Source organism: Lagenorhynchus albirostris, chromosome 6 (assembly GCF_949774975.1).
Source record: "Lagenorhynchus albirostris chromosome 6, mLagAlb1.1, whole genome shotgun sequence".
Classification (NCBI taxonomy): Eukaryota; Metazoa; Chordata; class Mammalia; order Artiodactyla; family Delphinidae; genus Lagenorhynchus; species Lagenorhynchus albirostris.
The window spans coordinates 29,123,368-29,140,671 of record NC_083100.1 but is presented as its reverse complement, the minus strand read 5'-3'; the positions used below and the strand labels follow the sequence as shown (position 1 = coordinate 29,140,671).

Sequence of the window (17,304 nt, the reverse complement as noted above, 5' to 3'; positions counted from 1 at the left end):
CCTCCCCTCTCCAGCCCCCTCCCCATCCTCACGAGTGCAGCCGATGAAATGAAAGCCGAGGAAGAGTGATTCGATTATTTGCCTGACCTTTGCCAGTGCCGGAACGTAGGGAGGTCCACGTGTTTCCCTCCAATGCCCCTTTGCGGCCTTTCTGAACTTGTCCCCAAAGAAGCCCTCCTGTTCGCATCAGCCTCCGAGGGCTGGATGTTGTTCAAAGTCGAGCGGACCCGCCTCCCAAGCACTCCTCTCCACCATCCCCCCTTTAAGCCGCATCGTGTTCACTACAGACAACAATTACTGACAGTAATTAGCTGCCCAGAATAACAAGGACGTTATCTTTGCCCAGCTTTACTCCAAAGGCGCATGAGCAAACCTGACTGGGCTCAAGCACAGTTGAAAATTCCCTTTTAGAATCCTGGGAAATGTGACCCTTGCCCCTTCCTTATAACCTGTAGAGCCAATTTTCCTCTTTATTAGGTTGGGTTTTCAGGGTAGAGTACAAAGGGGTGGAGAGAAAACTTGTGTTTAAGAAAGCTGTCACTTTGTCCATAATTTTTGACAAGTCTATCGCTTGACTAGAATGATTTTACCATACACTCTCTCTTTTATGCATTTCTTGGGTTATAATGCTTCAGGTGGCCTTGAAGTTGTCCATATCGAGGCAAAAGCAACAATCAAATGTGCAGCTAGAGAGGGGAAAGGGTGAGAAGTTAAGACTCTATTTAAACTGCCGGAGAGGTTGGGAAACCAACTTACCAAAATAGCAGTATCAAAAAAAAAATCTGAAAAACAAATTCACCACCAAACAGTTTCTACTGCTCCATTTATTTCAACTAGTGTGGTATTAATAGAACACCTAACAGCAGGGAGTTGGAAAATAAATGTATTCTCACTCACAAGGGAATGACTAAATGACTCACAAATGCAAAAATAAATAAATGGCTCCCTATGAAAATCTGAAACTATATTACCCTGACTGAAACAACTAAGCATTTTAACTGTAACCTAACATGTTAAATTCAATCAGTTTTATTTGAGGCCATAGATAGATCAAGCGATCAAGCTCCATTATCCTGGATTTTTTTTTTTTCATCTTCACACTGCTATTTTTCTTCCTAAAAGACATTTCAGTTCATTTCCGTGAGCCTTCTTCTTCAGTTTAACGGCTGATTCTCAGACCTAAATAAATAAATAAATAATTCCCCCTTACGCTAGAGGGAATGGGAACAATAGTACAATTAAAAAAAAATTTTTTTGAGAAGGGCAAGTCTTAATTCTATGTAGTAAAGAGGAGAAGGAAGGATGCAGTGTGAGAAAAAGGTAACAGGTAGATAAATAGTGCGTGTTATACCTTGTTTCAGATGTTATTTTAAATGTTAACAGGTGCTTCCTCCTGACACTATAAAAAGATCAACTTTCTGTCTCCTTTGTAATTTGTGAACAGGTAGGCCCTGAGGACTTGAATGAGGTCATGCCAATTAACTCACCGATTCCTGCAATCAGAGTGATAATGACATCCTTAGCAACCATCCCATCACTATGGTACCAGCCTGCTGCTCTAAAAGCCCTTTTCATTGGTGCTAGTTTGAAGTTAGGAGGCTGAAGCTGTGACCCTGAAAGCCACAGACTGAGAATTTACATTAACGCACCCCTCCATCTCACCAGGGTGGTCACGTCTCTCCTCTTTCAGAAGAGAAGTGAGAAAAAAAAAACTGTTCTCTCGTTCTAAAAGTTAAGGATTAGGGCTTTTCCCAAACACATTATAAATCACTGGTTGGCTCTTTGGAATCATCTCTTATTAAGAGAAGCTAATGAACTTCAGCTTTCAACCTTAGGCCAGCCCGATTACACTGAACACATGTATTCCTTGCATAAAAACTACTTGTTACTGGACTGCCTTTATCAATAAAGACTTTATCAGTTACTTCACAGGATAAGAATTGATACTCCAAAGAAAAACCATTAGCAATATCTAAGCATTTCTTCCCCAGAGTGCTTTAAATTTTTTTAGTTCTCTGGAGATAAACTGAATACAAATAAATAAGAGAAGGAGAGAGACCAGGAATGTATAGTTAAAAAATGTCTTGGGTGAGCAAATTAATCTCAACAACCTTCTCCAGCTAGAAACATTGTAGTTTGAGCCAACATTCATTATTCTGAACCTCTCCTATATGCCCCTTGTTATATTAGGCATTTTGGGAAATCCATAAAGATCTAAGACACTTTAGTGTGTCATTTCAAAGAACTTAAAATCTATGTGGGAAGAGAGAGAGGCATCTGAACAATGACAACAAAATTCTGTTTGGGAAGAGAAGGCTTTAAGATGTAAGATTTTCATGGCCATAAGACTCCTTAAAAGACCTCTGACAGTATAAATAATAAAATAAAAGAAAGGAAGGAAGGAAGAAGGTGGGGACAAAGGAAAGAAAGAAGGAAGGAGCAAAAAGCCTCAGAAGCAACCAGAGACTGGAGAACAACTAAACACACCAGAAGGGTAAAGAGAAAGCAGTTGTATGTACCCCAGGGCCTTTGCACTCACTGATCCTCTAGCTGGAATACTCCTTACTCAGGTCTTCACATGACTCGTTCATTTTCATTTTCCTGTGAAAATATCTAACTTTGTGCTTTTTCATTGTTTCTATTCCCCTACTGGAACCAGAGATTCTGTCCATCCTAAAATAATGCTACCACAAGGTAGGTTCTCAACAAACTTACTGAATGAATGAATGAATGGAAAGAGTTAGTTTCAGGGTATGGAAACTGCATGTTGGGGGAGACAGTGTCTGGTAAGAGCAACGGACAGCATAACCGAAGTAAGGGCTGTGTTCTCAAACAGATTCCCCAAACATCGATGACAGTGTTGGGTAGGCCTATGACTTCAGAGATGATTTGCAGAGCTGACGTTACCTGTAATGTCAGCAGTTACCATATATTTCTCATTGGAGGATATCAATTCTCCGTTTTCCTAATTGATTCCAGTAACATAGATACCTGAGTGCTGTATACAGCTCGCTGATTTCTGGGCAAACATTATTGAAGTGTCAATATTTGCTCTTCCTCCTAGAGCATCATTTTCAAAAGGACTGAAATTCGTTTGGGGACACTTCTCTTATATTTAATGCATGGGGAGTGCCAATACAAACTAAATCTTCATTTTGTTATTCTTTACCCTTGCTTTGATCACAGGGATGGCTTGACTTACCAGCCACCATGACTGTCCTTAGGCGGCTCCGGAACGGCTCCACTGCTGCTGCCACCATTGATGCTATTGCCACCTCTTCTGATGATCCCTGCAGTTTAGAAAGAGGGAAAGTAGAGCGGCTTGGGCCACAGATGGTCAAGGCTCTCGATCCTACTCTCTGGACTACTTTAGATATAGCAGCTGACTTTCCTGTCTGGCCTCTTGGTCCTCTGTCTTCAGAGTTAACCTGAGTCAACCTTTGGCCCAAAGTTCAGACTTAAAACACAACAAGGGGGGCTTCCCTGGTGGCGCAGTGGTTGAGAGTCCGCCTGTCGATGCAGGGGACGCGGGTTCGTGCCCCGGTCCGGGAGGATTCCACATGCCGCGGAGTGGCTGGGCCCGTGAGCCATGGCCGCTGAGCCTGCGCGTCCGGAGCCTGCGCATCCGGAGCCTGTGCTCCGCAATGGGAGAGGCCACAACGGGAGAGGCCTGCGTAACGCAAAAAAAAAAACAAAAAAAAAACACAACAAGGAATCATTCTGCTGTCATGTTGGCTAGGCATTATTGTAAGGCTAAACACATACAATCTACTTTGAAATATTCTCTTTCATCGTGGCAAACACGTGAGCGGTTGCTTTTTTGGTTAATTTGTTTTGGCTTAGAAAGGAAAGGCCTGGGCTTGGCAGAATCAGTGCCCTTGAGGCTAGGTCCCCATAAGTCCTATGGAGATGATTTTATAACTACATTTATTTCCAGATGCAAATAAAGCCATAGTCCAGTGCTTTCTGTCTTCTGGGAAATCCCTGTAGCTTGCATCTCCTGAAGTGTGTGCCCTGCTACCTCATTAAATTAGTGGGTGCTGCTCTAGTCCTGAGCAGTCCCATTTTTCAGGGTTACTTTCCTCCCACTCCCACTGGGTGAGAATCCCAGAGTTGGAATCACACCAGATCAAATCATTATCACGTTCATGTAGTTAAGAACATGTTTTGACCAGGGCTTTTGATCCTAATGTCCCTGGACCTTTGCATGCTTTAATTCCTAGACACCGAAGTTGAACATATTAGTAACTGCTTCATTCCTTCCAGCCACGTTCGTGGCAATTGAGGTGCTTCGGAAAATGATGAGCACCTGTGATGATCATGAGTTACGATCTGGTGTGAGGTGCCAAGCAGTAATATTTCTGATTAGTCATCACCAGGCCACCTAGACTTTCCGTGAGTTTACTTATAATTGTGTTTCAGATAATGCTATTCCCAGTTAGGCAGATGATCATTGTAATTTCTGGTAATGAAATGGCTAGGGAGGCCATTCTGTGCTGGGAAGACAGCCAGAGCCCAGCTCTTTATAAGAAACAAGTGTTATGGTCTAGGACACAGAGCTGAAGCCAAAGCGCTAGGTGAACATTTCCAGCACGTGTCAGATTGAGTCTTTATCTAGTGCCCTCTCTCATACTTTAAGACTGATACATTTTCAAAGGGGCATCCCTCCGCTTGAAAGCAACTCTGCAGAAAGCAAAGATACTGACAATTTTTCCTTCCCCTTTGCACTCTTTAATGCGCCGAAGAATCACTGTTGGCCTTCTACGATGGCAAAGTCATTTTCTCACTGTGGTCAATAGTGGTTTGATCAATAACTTACACAACCAGCCTCAATAAATAATAATGGGGCTTGTCTGGCGAAAGTTATTGAAATCGTTGTGGATAAGGGCTCTCTAGATAAGAAAAAGAAAGAAAGAAAGAAAAGGAATGAAAGGAGCTTCCCCAAAGGTGTGGGCTTGTCAGCTTTCCTCCTTTTCTGTGTTCTTAATATCTTCCATCTCAGGTAACGTTCATCACAAAATCATCACCTGGCTTTAAACATTTGGATCTTTAGGCATTCCAGCTAAAAGCTAAAACCCAGAATCTAGATGGTTTCTCCTCAGTATATCAAGCAGTTTTTCCTTCAACCTCGTAGGTATGAAGAGTTTTCTCCTCCATGCTTGGAATATATCTCTGTTGAATCTATAGCTGTTGATGAGTCTGCAAACTACATTTCCCAGACTGCCTCATCAGTAGGCTTCTGGCCAGGTTCAGTCCATGCACAGGAGGATAGAAGGAAGGGAGGACCTGTGTGGGTCTGTCTTTCTGCTTCAGGTGACAGTTTACAGTAGTGGTTGAACTCCTCTGTGGTTTAAGCTGCTGTCCCGACCACCCCTCACTCTGAGGTCCCAGCTCCCACCAGGTAGCCCCTGGCTTCTGGCCAGGGGCTAGAAGGCGTCACATCACCTTTTTCTTGTGTTTCTTCCGTCCTAAGGGTGGCGTCAGCTTCCTGCTGTTGTTCATCTCTGGGTTGCTTCCCCATCTTCTGTTTTGTCTTCTCCTCTCTTCCACCACCTGCATAATCAGTTCTTCTATTAAATTCCCTCCATTTAAAATAGTTCGAATGGTTACCGTTTTCTTGACAGTCCAGTCTGTTCTTTTCTGAGACTCTTCCTTGGATACAGATTACACCTTAATCATATTTCAGGTCGCCTCACCAATAATTAAAATTAATAACACATTCACAACAGTAATAATAGCATTTCTCACCACTCAGCCCTAGTTTGTGTTGTGCTTACATGCAGCCGGTACTATGCTAAGCACGTCACTCCCATTAACTCATCTTATTCTCTCCAAACCTTCTGAGCTAAGTGTTATTATTATTATCCTCCCCATTTTCTAGATGTAGAGGCTGAGGCTGAGAGAGTTTAAGTAACTCGATGAAGGTCGTGCAGATAACAAGTATCAAAACATGAAAGTATGTTCATTTCGAGCCCCTAGTTTTTAACCCCTCTGAACATTTCGATGACAATCAACGCTGCATAGTGAAGGCATAGCACTCATTAAGAGTTCCACGCAGCGTGTCTTTGAACAACCCTGTCCATTCCCGGCCTTAACCCTTTGGGGTTATTCCTTCTGCTTAGAGGCATTAAAGTGGATCTTTTGTATGTGTCAAGGACACAGGGAAGAGAACAAACGTCCAAAGCTGAAGATGACTATTAATCTCCCTCAGGGTGCTTGTGAGGGATGAGAAAATCACCTTCTACTCCAGGAGGGCAGCTGCGGTGCCTGCTGGCCTCATGGCTGCCAAGTGAGTGTGTTTCCTGAGCTCCCTGCAGGTCCCGGCTGCCCGGAGAGCCGCCCGCCTCTGGAGCCAGTGCATAGACTCTGATCTTTCCCTACCTCAGGGCTGAGAGATAAGCTGCAGAGAAAAATTAATAAGAGTGAAGGAAGAAACAGTCATAAAAGGAGGAGGGGAGGCTTCCGAAAACAAAGGGGGATTGTCTAGACACAGGCTGCCTCCTCTCTGCTGGCTTTTTTCCCTTTTTCTCTTTCCATTTTTTCCTAAGCTTTGTTTTCAGACTGATTTGCCTAAGCATTCTTTTCTTAGTCTTTCCCCTTCCATGTCTAAATATGGCGGGGGTTGGGAATAAGAACCAAATTAGCCAACCATTTTACCTTTGGGACTGAGTGATAAAAATAACAGCCCGGCTGGCTGAATCATTTCAATAGCATTGGAGGCATGTGGAGGAGTGCAGGGGGACCTGGGAGGAGAGGGGTTAAGGTTCTCACCCTGTATTAGAACTTGATTTACGGCATGGATCGAGTTCATGTTCCTCTCAGGGTCTGGTTTTGAGCGAAAGCCATGACAACCTGCTAAGTATGAAGTCCAGAATGGGCACGCAGCGTATGAACATGCTGCCTTGGCCTCCGGGAAGTGGGCACTGGTGAGAAGCTGCAAGCCCCTGCTTACTTTGAAGTGTACGAAATGGTTTTGGTCCTTCAGCCCAAGGGTGTGGCCAGAAATAAGAACGGTCAAGTTTCTATTGTTGGGGGGCAGCTTACCCAGTCTGTGGCAGATGAAAATCTTTTGATTTTGTTTCTCCCACTAGCTGCTTGCGTCAACACCTCTTCCAGAAAGGCGGGCAATGGGCAAGACTTGAGAAATACTAGCAGATTGGCCAACTATTGTTTGCTGGCTTCTAAGCAACAGCAGTGTTGCTTGTTTAGCTGTCCTTGTTTTTTTTGAGTGCACAAAACGTTGTTTTCGAATACCAAAAAATCAGTAGATATAGGTGACCCTTCCCATAAATTCCTGTTTAGATTTCTGCATTTAACAGACACCATATTTTCATTTTGACTGTATGAAGGGGAAAAAAGGGGTAAAAAGATAACCTTGCTGACCTTCTGGCACAAATTGGTCAATGGTACGTGTGTGTTAGTGCCTGAGCAGCCCCACATCTTTTCACACCCAAAGCCAACAAATGCCACGATGATTTAACACTGCAAACATAAGAGCTACGGAGAATGCAGTTTTTATGAAAGCAGGGCATCTACATATAAATATAAGGATGGTATAAAATGAAAAACAAAAGCAAAGAGAAAAACAAAAACAAATGAAAAAGAAAAACAAAATCCAAAGATAAATCCTACAGAAGATAGATGCCTCCTATTTTAATTATTATTAAAAAGAAAAATAGCAGATGGAGAAAGCTGAAGAAACATACATGTGGATTGAAAGACAAAGGAAAGTGGAATAAATGATGTCTTGAGATGCTCAACTCAGCAGCGATTATCACCGGCACATTCTTCCCTGACAGGAGGAGAAGTGGATTGATGTAAAAGGGCTTTTTCATTTTTACTTCCTGGAGTTCATGAATAACCAGCTTCCCAGGTGACAATTACTCTGCCTTCTCCAAACACTCTTCCCTACCCGCTTCGACCTCTCACAGAACAAGCACTTAATAAAAATCCTATTGGTCCTCTGGTGCTCTTCTTTCTCTGAATTGCAAGTTTGGCCTTGATGCAGCTAGAGTTTGGAGGATGAAAATAGGAAGAGAGAGGATGCCTTTAAGAGAAAACTCTCCTTTTCAGAACTGGGCGACCCTCCAACATCACCTGAAATGAAAACATATTCCCCAGCCCTGTGAGCCTGTCAACAAGACCTAGACATCAGGCCTCTTGTTACCTGGACCAATTTAGACCTGCTGGAGCGCCTGATGGGCCGTGTCAAAATGTGCCTGAGGCAAGAAGGATGTACTGGTCTCTGGGAAATGGCTGGTGCCTGGCTTCAGGGTCCCGGCGGAGGCGCCGTCTAGAGGATACCTTCACCTAAGATCTCTCCCCAAGGGTTTCAGAAATTCCATGAAGATTGGTTTGTCGCATTGGGGTAACCGATGGGCCATATTTGCACTTCAGAACATCCTAAGGAGACAGGATTTCTCTTTGGACTAAACATTTCTTATTCTCCCAAGAACTATTTTTCCTCTTTTAAGATCCCAATATCATAGGGGAAGCTGTCATATCAGTGGCAAACACCCGAGTGTGAATCAACTTGTTCAAATTACATTTCTGTAAGCACATGTGTATGAAATAGTATACCAAGGTCACTTTTTGAAGATGCTGGGAATTGACTGGGGGAAGGCTGGGGATGACTGTAAAGGTTACAAAAAATATAGGACTGTGCATCTGTGCAAAATGAAGTGGATAAATGTGAAATTTTACAACAATTCAGGGAAGGGGTAAATCATGGAGTGCTTCAAGGAGGAGGTAAGACTTGAGTTGGAAGGGGAGATAAAACAGAAGTAGAAAAATATAGTAATTATCCAAATTTTTGCAATGTTCACCATTTGGAGACATTTCTGAGGGAATGATATCATCTGAGCTAATAGTTTTGAAACATTAATCTGAAATGTTCTCTTCTGGCTCATGCTACCAGGATCTCTCCCCTGGGTTCTCGCCAGCTGTCCTGCCCTAAGTCCTGCCCTCCCCCAATCTCTTCCACAAAGAGAAGCAGAGGGATCTAAAGCTCTAATTGGATCCTAATGTAACTCCACACATTAAAACAATGAACAGTTTTAGGAGAAAATCCAAACCCACACATACAGATCCAAACTCACACCTCCATCCCCAACCCTCCCTTTTCTCAACACTGACCTTCAATCATGCTCTCTCCTCCCCATTTAGAACAATAACTCCTCCCACCCCACCATTCCACTACCACCAGAAGACTGATTAACTCCTATGTGTCCTTCAGACCATTTCTTCCAGATCATTTCTTCTAGAAACCTAATGACCCTCTAGACTGGGTCCTTTCCTACTACATTTCAGCACTTTTCTGGACCCTGTGTATATGCTGCTGACAAATTAGTCATGGTCCTTGCTCCTCGTGGAGCTCCCATTTTGGTGAGACAAAACACAAAACCAGCAAATAAAGACATAAATATGCACGATCATTTCAGATGGCATTAAGGACTGTGATGAAAATGAAACAGGATGGTGGGCTAGGGACCAATGAGGGCAATGAGGGGTTCAGTGAGTAGGGAAGAGTTGTGCCCGGCTTGAGCAGAGTGCTCAGGGGAGTTTGGGGCCCCTTCCACATATTTCTTTTTTTTTTTTTTTTTTTTTTTGCGGTACGCGGGCCTCTCACCGTTGTGGCCTCTCCCGTTGCGGAACACAGGCTCCGGACGCGCAGGCTCAGCGGCCATGGCTCACGGGCCCAGCCGCTCCGCGGCATGTGGGATCTTCCCGGACCCGGGCACGAACCCGCGTCCCCTGCATCGGCAGGCAGACTCTCAACCACTGCGCCACCAGGGAAACCCCTCTTTTTTTTTTTTAATTAATTAATTAATTGTTTATTTTTGGCTGCGTTGGGTCTTCGTTGCTGCACGCGGGCTTTCTCTAGTTGAGGCGAGCGGGGGCTACTCTTTGTTGTGGTGCATGGGCTTCTCATTGTGGGGACTTCTCTTGTTGCAGAGCACGGGCTCTAGGTGCATGGGCTCAGTAGTTGTGGCTCGTGGGCTGTAGAGCGCAGGCTCAGTAGTTGTGGTGCACGGGTATAGTTGCTCCGCGGCATGTGGGATCTTCTCGAACCCGTGTCCCCTGCATTGGTAGGTGGATTCTTAACCACTGCGCCACCAGGGAAGCCCCCCTCCCACATATTTCTTTTGTACCCTACACTTCCCCATCACAGGTAATAACAATCCAATGTGGTAAGAGCCATTTATTCATCTATATTCCCCACGAGGTTATAAATGCAGGGACAAGGTCTATCCATTTTCTCATTTCCCCCTAGCCACTTAACATCATGCATGGACTATCGTCCTTAATAAATATTTGTTGAATAAATGAGAGATTAGAAGGAGAAAGATTTTTATTAGAAGGCCATTATAGCCCCCCAGTTAGAGCTTATGAGGGCCTAGCTAAGATGGTGGTACTGGATATGATGAATGGCATTGTGGAGGAAATATCAACAGGACCTGTGACTAACGGAAAAAAGGAAGGAGATCAGAAGAAGTAGGGGTTATCTCCTTTGAGGTTTTGAATACAGGTTACAGGGAGAATACTCACTTAAACCCATCTCCCTCTGGACACACAGATAGACAACATTACCCAGCCTCCTTTGCAACTAGGTCATGTGGCCAAGTTCTAGCCAATGGAATGTGAGCAGAATGATGTGTGCCACTTCTGGACCTGGTCTGTACAAACCTCCCGCACAAGGGTCTCAGTGCCGTTTCTTCTCTTGGCATCTGGATGTCAGCATCTGAGACCCCTCCTTGGAAGGCATGCATGCATTGAAGATGGCAGGACCACTGTCTATCTGGCCCCTGAATGGCAGTTAGAGCAGAGCCCACCCTTACTCCACCTCTGTCCTGCAAGGGGCGGGGTGGGGTGGGGGTCATGGCTGTTGTTTCTACCTTGAGCTGTTGCTAGATTAAGAAATGTTTCTCGATCAAGAAATGAACAGAAATAGGGAAGGTAGGAGAAAAAATGTTTAGGTTTGGGTATGGAGAACACTGATAAGTTTGGTATTAGAGAGTAGAGTGTGAAGTTTCAGAGATGTATTCAGTTGAAGGTGTCTCAAAGGAAGTTGGAAAAGCTACCCCAGAGCTTAGGACCAGATTGGGGATGACTTGTTTACAATGAAGTCGTGAGAGCAGATAAAATTGATAAGAGAGGGGATAGAGAGGGAACAAATGGGCAGAATCTTTTGAAATCACTACAGTTTTAGAGATCAGGAGGAAGAATAGAGTCCAAAAGGGACAGAGGAGTCGTCTGTGAGAACCAAAATGGCAGGTGGTGTGGAACCAGGAACCGAGTGTTCCAAATCCTGTGAAGAGGCCCAAGAAGAGGGGCCTTGGGTCAGGGAACCTGACAGAGCTGAGGCATGTGGCACTTTGGAGCCCAGTAGGAGTAGAAACCAGATTTCACACTGGTGACATGACAAGTGTGTGGAATCAGTAACTGCAGAATCCTTTTCTAGCCCCACAAAAAAATGCTAAGGTGAAAAGTTGAAAGCTACGTGAGAGGGTAGAGAGCTTCATAGAAGAAAGAGAAGTCAGTCCTCACCTGGAGTCTTGAGGGTATGTGGATGTTTCGAGGAGGACCCTACTGGGGCTGTAAGACAGAGAAGGAATGAGGAATGTGAAAATGTCTGGAGGAGAATTTGGGAGGGGCTGGTGTGAAGGACACAGCTTGGGGCTGAGGGATTCTTCCTATGAGACTTCAGTGAAGGGAAACATAACTCTGACTCCAAGAGAGGTAGAGGATGTGAGAAGAGGGGAAGGGTGCCACTCTAGGAGCAGGTGGCATAGATCTAACCCCACAAGGATCACAGTCGCCCTTGAGGCTGCATACTTGGGAGCTATCCCATCTCCCTCTTATTCTCATTTCATTTGGATTCTCATGTTCACTTATGTAGTCTTGCCCCACCAGCTCCATGTATTTCTTGGTCACCAAATCATAAGATTGTGTCCAATGTCAAGGTCTCGGGGCCTGAATGGTGTTTGAATATCCTAAAAAGGGATGAGAATCATGTGAAAGCCAATACACTGGCTGAAAGAGTAGAAAAGAACGGTATTTCACTCTTGTAATACGATTAATATGGAGCCTGTTCTGGAAAACAGACTGCTTCTCTTGAATAGTCAACTCTCAGGGACACGGATTCATGGCATAGAAAGGAAAATCTATTTTCTGCCCCGAGCATAGCGCCTGAAACTTTGTAAGAGTTCAGCAGATGTTAGCTGTTCTTATTAATATTATCATTAACAACTTTCCCCCACGGGGATAAAGTCTTCAGCCTAGAAACATCATGACTAATATTAGACCTCAGGGTCATTGATCATTACAGCTGAAGCCCAGGACTTTCTATGGGGGGCAGGGATGGGGGGAGAGAGGCAGGATGACCATGGGCCTGGGCTTCCCACTAACGAAGAGGCTCAAACTGATACTTCAATCATTTCATCAAATGAGGTGGTATCGTCAGGCTCAGAGTCACCCTGACAGGACCAAAAGAAGCCATTCATCAAACAACCTTAAGCTTGTGCTCTATTTTCAGATCAGACTCCCTATGGTTCCCCAAGAATGAATATTTTTCATAAATGTTTATCTTGTGAGATTAAATTGCATTATAATCCTACTTAAGTGTTATTGGGTTAAATATAAACACAAGTTGTGGGATTCAAGATGTGCTAACTTTTTAAATGATTTTAAAGCCCCATTTTGACTTTCCTTCATTTTTTTAAAATTACATAAATGCCCCAAAATGTCAGAAATGATTCTGAGAGTACCTGGCTAGAGATTACCTAGTTTAGTAATTTTTTAACAAGAGGAGCACATCTGAGTCTCTGGTGGAATTTCTGGGAAAACAGTGCCCCACCCACCCCAAGAGTCTGAATCAGGAGGTCTGGGTGTGTCCAAACCTGCATCTATTCTGAAAGAGTTTCGGGATTCTGACCCCCAGTTTTGATTAAGATCCACCGATGGGGTCCAGTTGGCTCTGCTGAGTCTCTGTCCAGATCTCCTCCCACCGGCTCACAACCCCAGTGTCAGTTACAAACACATGCCCTGACCTGGAGGGCCTGGGGCAGGTGTGTTTGCGCTTTTCCAATATGAGCAAGCAAGTCGTTTGTTTCTTGCCACCCTTATTAAATCAGAGCCCGGAAGCAGGACACGAGCTGGGGCCTCCTAAAAGCCATGTGTATCTGATTTCAGAAACAATCAAAGAAAAGGGCCATCTCTCTCCCTCTCTCCTTCTCTGTCTTGAAATTTGGTTTGGGAGGCGTATGTGCCCAAACTTGAGTTGCTGATGAACTGGGAAGCTTGCTTTACAAACACACTTTAGTTCCTATGCCACTGGGCAAAGAGCTGTGAGAGAAATTTCCACTTTCTTAGCGCTTCAACCCTCCCCTGCACCCCCATCCTGGACCTCTGTGTGTTGCCCTCAGGGCACTCCTCCAGAAGAGGGGCTGAAGTCAAAAGGTCTGGTTTCTCCCCTCCAGGACACACAGGGAGCTGGGACAGCTGGCCTCTGGTGCTCCAGGAAAAGACAGAGCATTTGTTGCTGTGCCTTAGACTCCTGGGGGACAGTACAGGACACAGATGCTGCCTAGAAAAGATCGACCATGTGTCATCCTTGTGCGTTCAGAGGGTCACGGCACATTAGCATTGGTCCTGGTGCCTCTCAAAGGGACAGGGCATTCTGTCACCAGATTTCATTCAAATTCTGGGCTTAATGTCTGCATATTTGACACTAAATCATGTCCTGTCTCATGAAATCAATGCTCTTGTCTTCTGTTGTTCTATAACTTTATATGAGTGAATCTCATCTCCCTCGTTCGATTGTAGGCTCCTCGGGCAGGAACTGTAAGCTGTTCATCTTTGTCTCCCCACAGCTTAGTGCACAGTTTGGGTTCACTGATTTCACATCAAATGAACAAAAGAGTTCAGGAAAGTAGTCCCAATTTAATTCCTAATTACTGGTGCTAATAATATTAAGTCACATCCAAAGGTGTGACCCTTAGGCCTTGTCTCTGGCAGAAAGATGAAGAGCAGTAAAGTAGATCATTGAACACAGCCCTGCTGCTAAGGGTGGGTCTTTGCCAATAAGTAGATCTGGGCTTTGTTCGTTACGGAGGAATCATCTATGGACATCACCATTTCAAGTTCCTGAAGTTTCTTGAATACTGGAAACACCAAGAAGAAAGATAAGCATGATAATGGATAGCAATTGAGGTGTTAGACTTTGGACTTTTCTTACTTGAGGTCCAGGCCAGATATATCAGTCGCTGAGGACCTGAGGAAGTAAGCACCCTGAAACACAGCTGGTAAGAGTGTGAATCAGTACCACCCGATGCAGACAAGATTAACAGCCTTGTTTAATCCATCAATTCCACTTCTAGGAATTCAACCTGAGGAAGTAATAGGACAAGTATGCAAAGCCAGACATTAAGGAAAGTCATGAAAATTTGAAAATACTGGAAGCAACACAGATGTCTACTAATGGGGGATTTGTCAGGTAATTTATGATATCGTCATACAATGCAATATTATGCTGCTCTCACAAAGATTAAGTCAAAATTTTAATACTGTGTTTCATTATTTATAAGATGCCTCTTTAATACCTCAATATCTTTGAAATTAGGATGTGTCTCAGAGTCTACAGAAGCCGCTAATTATATCTGTAGCATTTTTTTCCCTTCTTACAGGTACATAATCTTACAATCACAAGCATCTTTCACTCAGTGAAGTATGGCATATTGACATGGAAGGAAGGCCACCATACATAAAGTTTAAGAAGACTCCTACAGAACACTACCTAAATAAGATCTCATTTATGTTCATATGTATGTTGACTTCTAGAAACATGCATCAAATTCTTGATAGTGATGGTCTGGGTAGGGTTATACGACCTTTAACTTTCTCTGTATTGGGGGAACAATTTACAGCATTCATGTACCATTAGAAAAATAAAGATATTTTCAAATAAATCAGTTGCTTTGCCTTTTTCTTTCCACCCACTATGAAAAGAACTTCTGGATGGATTGCCCATGAAGGAGTCAGGTGAGCAAAATATCTTTCTCTTCTCCAGCAACCGTCAGCAACATAGTCATGGCCACAGGGCTACGGTTCTTGGTTCTCAGTGCTGCAATCTCGACAACATTTTGTGAAGGGACCTTGTATGGCTGAGCTCCTACATGACCTGTTTAGTCTAATAGGATTGATGCCATATTTTCTTGTAATGAAGGCAGGGAGGTGTTGTCCGAGGACCTGCTTGGTGAGAGGAGGAAGGAGAAGGAAACAAGGTAGTTGTCTGAAGAAAGAAGCCACCTATTCTGATAATGGAAAAATAAAGGATGGAGAAGAAAAAAATAAGGCATTTAGAAGCTAAGTTTGCCATTTATCTTCTTCTGATCCAACAACTATCTCTGTTTGGTAAAGATGCAGCCAGCAGGGTATTATTACCTCCACCAGGAATGCAGGCTTGAACAGTAAATGCTTAAAAGGAGAATTCAGAACATGAGAGTGATCACTTAAAATTATTAAGACTTCTTTTTTACATTTTATTGTATTATATTATTTAAACAATCATGATAACCAGGGTCATTGAAATTTATTTAATGTGTGATTTTTAAATTCCAAAGCACTGTGCTAAGTATAATGTTATTACCAATTAAATTAGCATTCTTACCACTTTGCTCTCAATAACTTTTCAGCTGCTATTATCTGAAGTTTTAGCAGCATCTCATCAGTGAAGGCTCATTGTGGCTGGCCCGTCTGTTCCATTAATAATTTCTTAATTAAATGAGATGACAGCTGTCCCTCCCTTTCCTCACTACCTTGTCACTCTCTTTCTTTCCAAAGTAATTTTTTTTTTTTTCTGGTCTTTCTTATTTTTTTCCCCACAGGCAGGCTTAGCTCCTGGTGTCGTTCACAAATGGATCTGGAATTTCTTCTCTGATCCTCACTCCGCCTACCCCAATCTGTTCCTTCTCTGTCTTCTTGATTTCAGTTCCATATTCATTTCTCCCCTTCAAATGCTTTTCTCACTTCTTGCCATCTTTCATCGCTCGTCCTTTCAGTTGTCTTGGGTTTCTTTTCTGTGGAGCTCTCATTTTCCGCCCCAAACAATTCAGTCATGTTACCTTCCTTTTCTGTCTGTTTCTCTCTGTATTTCACCTTATGTTCTGTCTCCACCTAATAGGAAGACAGTTCTCATACAAAGAGACAAAATTAGTGCCAACTTCATCATGGAAACCCCTTATGACCCGGCAACTGTCATCATCATACAAACAGTCCCCACAGCAGCCATCCGTTTATTTATTCAATTCCAAACATTTTTCCCTGGCAATTTTTCTTAATGAGAAATGGAGAATGTTAACTTTGGAACAAGCATTCTACTTGATACCAAAATATCGCTCCCAGGAGAATGTATTCCTTGAGTATAATAGTTCATCTTCTAGGATTGCCTTTTACTTGAGACTGTGTTGTCATTGTTTCAGTCTTTCCTCCTGTTGATAAATAAAGCAGCTATGAACTTTTTAAAAAAAATCTAGGATTATCTTTGAGTCAAGAATAAGAAAAGTGACTCTGGATTCAGCTTTTATTTTATCCAAATTGACTTACCTATTTCTGAATTATGTACGTAGAAGCATTGATAGAACTAGAAAGGACCTTAGTGGGTCCTCATTTTATAGATGAGGACCCTGAGAAAGTAGAGCTTTTGGACTTGTACTGTGCAATACAGTAGCCACTAACCACATGCGGCTATTTAAATTTAAATTAAAAAGCTAAAAAATTAAATGTAGCGTTCCTTTGTCACACTGGCCATGTTTCAAGTGCTCAGTAACCACAATGGCTAGTGACTACCATGTTGGAGAGCAGAGATACACATTTCCATTTCAGCAGAGATGTCTATTGGATAGCACTGATTTTGACTATACAAGGCAGAGGTTCACAAATCTGGGACTCCGTCTTCCTGTAAGCTGAAGACCCCAGTGTCCTATAATAAAATTTCTTTTGTAATATTGTCTTATCGTATAGGAACCTGCGAGGTCACACACAAAGGGAAACTGAATTAAATGTAATTTCATATAGTTGATCACTCATGAAAAGATGCTTTTCAGATTACAAAGCACTTTCATATCCGTCACCATATTTGACGTTATAACAGCCCTGTATAATAGGAAGAACAGGTGTTTACATCTTTATTCCTCAGAGGAAAGAAAAGCAGCTCAGAGACTTAGGATTTGTCCAAAGCCATGATTCTTTTAAACTAAGACATCAACCCAAGTCTCCTGCTCCAAATCCCTTGATCTTTCCATCATG

The 17,304-nt window shown here is 43.2% G+C and overlaps 1 long non-coding RNA gene across 3 annotated transcripts; it reads right to left on the bottom strand.

Moving 5' to 3' along the window:
- Positions 1–472: 472 nt before the first annotated feature.
- LOC132521676 (uncharacterized) lies at positions 473–7,113 on the bottom strand. 3 transcript variants are annotated; one of them, XR_009540931.1, is made up of 5 exons: positions 7,045–7,065; positions 6,239–6,400; positions 5,446–5,553; positions 3,203–3,290; positions 473–686 (listed from the first exon to the last, which is right to left on the bottom strand). It is a non-coding gene; the product is annotated as an uncharacterized LOC132521676 (long non-coding RNA). The 3 variants fall into 3 exon arrangements; XR_009540930.1 differs by lacking the exon at positions 6,239–6,400 and having other exon boundaries at positions 7,045–7,113; XR_009540932.1 differs by lacking the exons at positions 473–686; positions 6,239–6,400 and adding an exon at positions 1,014–1,179 and having other exon boundaries at positions 7,045–7,113.
- Positions 7,114–17,304: the final 10,191 nt, after the last annotated feature.